Source organism: Pteropus alecto, unplaced genomic scaffold (genome assembly GCF_000325575.1).
Source record: "Pteropus alecto unplaced genomic scaffold, ASM32557v1 scaffold155, whole genome shotgun sequence".
Classification (NCBI taxonomy): Eukaryota; Metazoa; Chordata; class Mammalia; order Chiroptera; family Pteropodidae; genus Pteropus; species Pteropus alecto.
Genome location: NW_006438113.1, coordinates 915,499 through 918,397, shown reverse-complemented (window position 1 = coordinate 918,397; position 2,899 = coordinate 915,499). Strand labels below are relative to the sequence as shown.

General features: G+C 60.5%; 1 protein-coding gene across 1 annotated transcript in view; it reads right to left on the bottom strand.

Annotated features, from left to right (window-relative positions):
• Window positions 1-875, bottom strand: part of GRID1 (glutamate ionotropic receptor delta type subunit 1) — a 672,081-nt gene extending 671,206 nt beyond the window's left edge. The window contains exon 1 of the mRNA XM_006915454.1: window positions 718-875. The gene's annotated coding sequence lies outside the window, so the exon portion shown is untranslated. The remainder of the gene's footprint in view (window positions 1-717) is intronic.
• Between the last annotated feature and the right edge of the window lie 2,024 nt (window positions 876-2,899).

Genomic DNA, 2,899 nt, shown 5'->3' with positions numbered 1-2,899 from the left:
CCTGAGGCAGAGGCTGTGGACCAGGGTGGCCCAAGCGCAGGATAAGATTTCTCTGGAACCAGGCCTGGCCCAACTCCACTCTTTTCCTGGTCAAATAGCGCCCACCTCCGGTCCAGGTGCCTCCGCCCGCCGCGGGTACAGCGCGAGAAACCGGCTCCTCCAAACCCGGAGGAGTAGCGCGGCGGAGAAACGCGGGGCCAAGGCACTGAGGGGGATCAGGGTGCGAAATGCGTCGCGTAGCAGGTTGTGCCCCGGTGAGGAAGGGACAGCAGGAGGGGCTTCAGCGCCAGGCGTGCCGCGGTTAACAGCATCCGAAGACACTGGCCCACAGAGGTCAGGGGAGGTGCACCTATACAGCTACCAGGCCCGCAGACACGCCCACCCACACTCGAGAAACAAAGACAGCCCAGAGCCACACACGCCTATGCGGCCAGCGCCAGACTCATACACGCGCCACGGAGCTGGAAAGGAGCCGCACGAACCCACGACACGCCCCGTCAGGAGCTCGGCTTGCAAGCTCTCTGTCCTGGCCCCGCAAGCGCAGAGCACTCCACCGCGCCGCAGCTTTGGTGGGAGGCGGAGAGCGCACGCCTGACGCGTAGCAACTCGGCTGCCAGACGCACAAAGGCTCCGCTCTGCCAAGCCGGTCGTAACCCCGCTGCGTAACTCCAAGCCCGTAACCTACTGCTGCGCTGCCTGGGTGCCGTGGCCACTCACCTTCCTGCACGGCCTGAAACGGGTTGTTGGCCTCGATGACCTTGATGGAGTAGGTGATCTTCTCGCTCTGCAAGATATCATCGTTGAGGCTCAGGTCGGAAACGGCCAACTGGAAGACCCTGTCGTCCTTGGCCGCGTTCTCCTCAAAGATGGCACCTGGAGGAGAGGAGGGGTCAAGACTCTGCCTAAAGAGAAGCTCTCCTTCCCCACCCTGCCCCCACCCCCACTTTGGTCATGGTGCTGTCAGGACCTCTGGTTGCCAGGTGGTGGAAGTTCTAGACTGGCCTTTCAGGATAGTTTAAGGCTCTCCTCAGTCAACCAGTACAGGAATATTTCCCACACACCCAGTGCACATGTGCACACAGTTGACATGAGTTACACATGCATATCGCACATGCTGCCACCAGGTCACACACGTGTCTCACAATCAATACAACCAACCCACCTCATGACCCCGCCGTGCCCCAAACTATGGACTGAGCCAAGCTGGGGTAGCCTCAGGTAGCACCCAAATGCCTCGACATGGTTCCATGAGTCCCATCCCAAGAGCCAGAAAGTTCTCCCACAGGGCAGTGTCTCCTGCCCCAATCCCAAAATGTAATGATGAATTCCTTCTGCCCTGCACATCCCCCTTTGAGTGGAGCTGAGCAAGCAGGTCCAGGGTGGCTTTACTACCACAGAGGGCTTCTTTACTCAGGGGCCTTGGATAACCAGCATCTCAGTCCCAGCCTGGCACTTACAGACAAAACCGCCTAGCCTGATGCCCTGGGCTCCACCTTCTGCTCTCCATTCCCCGACTTAGTCTTCCTTCATGTATTTTTGGGGGGGAGATGGGGGAGAGACTGTCCCCTAGACCCCTTGCTTTCTGACCCAGCAGGGCTGAGGAGCCAGATACAGCTGCTCTTGAAAGGGCCTTCTAGAACCGTCAACGGCTCCTCCACGGCGGCCTCTGGCTGGCCTGTTTCCGTGCTTAGCACCGCCTTGGTCCACTCTGAGCTTCCGACTCGCCAGATCCCGGCCCAGCAGCCTGGGCAATTCCGAAGTCATACTCATCTCGCCAGGCCCCTAGGATCCCCAAGGCTAGGCCGGATGATACCCGGAGCTGGTGACTGGGAGGGAGGAGGGAGGCCCCAGTTCCACGTTATACCCAGAGCCGCAATGCTGACCGTGAGATTCGAGTCCCCACCACCCACCCCACCCCCAGCCCGAAGCAGCTTTTGACCCCCACCCCCACCCCCTGCGGGGGCGGGCGGCAATGCAGCTCACCAAACTGAGGCCTAGCCCCTCCCTACCCCACCCACCACTTCCCGTCCCTCGGGTCCCATCATCCCTGCCTCCTCACACCTTCCAACCTCCAGTTTCTGTGTTCACTGGTCTTCCCCAACTTCCGGAAAAGAGACTGCAGAGAGGCTCCACAAATCAACCGTTGTTAGCCCCCAACCTAACCCAACTTCCTGGGATTCCTCCCATGCTGCTATCAACTCCGACATACTCCCCCTTCGCGCGTCCCCTTCATCTCTCTATCTCGTCTTCTCTCCCGGTTCTCTCCCTCCATCCATCTCTTCCCGCTCAGCGCACACTCGCTCGGCGCGCGCGCGCACGCACACACACACACACACACACACACACAGAACCACCCCCCACCCCGCCCACGCTTTTCTTTCCTTGGCTCCTACCACCCGGAAAGTCTGTCGGCCCCCAAGACATGGACCACAGGAAACTCTGGGACTGTCCAGGACCGGACTGCAGTTGCTACAACCAGATACACATCCACACATACAGCAAAAGATACACAGACACACACCAGCGAAACAGGCGGACACTGTGTCCACTCTAACAGGCTGACAGTCGTGCACTCACCAACACAGGCTCAAATGGCCCCGCACACCTCAATGCCCTCTCGCAGTGACACCAATACGGTGCCAGGCGCACACACAGAGACACACGCTGACAACACTTACCCACCCGCATTCACACACGGTTATGGTTGGGCCTCTTTTGATTCTGCCCTGTCAACTTGGCGAGACCCCGGGCCGTGTCCGCCCCTTGCTCCCCGCTGCTCTGAGCTGCGCTGAAGGGTTGGCCCGAGCCCGCCGACGGCCCACCTGGGGCGCAGATCTGAACGCGTGTCCAGCCCTGGGTTCCCCGCAGCCGCGGCCCTAAGTGTGGGCAGAGGCCGTGG